This window comes from Triticum aestivum, chromosome 5B (genome assembly GCF_018294505.1).
Source record: "Triticum aestivum cultivar Chinese Spring chromosome 5B, IWGSC CS RefSeq v2.1, whole genome shotgun sequence".
Lineage (NCBI taxonomy): Eukaryota > Viridiplantae > Streptophyta > Magnoliopsida > Poales > Poaceae > Triticum > Triticum aestivum.
The window spans coordinates 391,568,454-391,568,707 of record NC_057807.1 but is presented as its reverse complement, the minus strand read 5'-3'; positions in this window follow the sequence as shown (position 1 = coordinate 391,568,707).

Here is a 254-nt window from a genome sequence, read left to right as displayed (position 1 = left end):
GAAGAAGAAGAAGAAGAAGAAGAAGAAGAAGAAGAAGAAGAAGAAGAAGAAGAAGAAGAGGAGGAGGAGGAGGAGGAGGAGGAAGAAGAAGAAGAGGAGGAGGAAGAAGAAGAAGAAGAAGAAGAAGAAGAAGAAGAAGAAGAAGAAGAAGAAGAAGAAGAAGAAGAAGAAGAAGAAGAAGAAGAAGAAGAAGAAGAAGAAGAAGAAGAAGAAGAAGAAGAAGAAGAAGAAGAAGAAGAAGAAGAAGAAGAAGA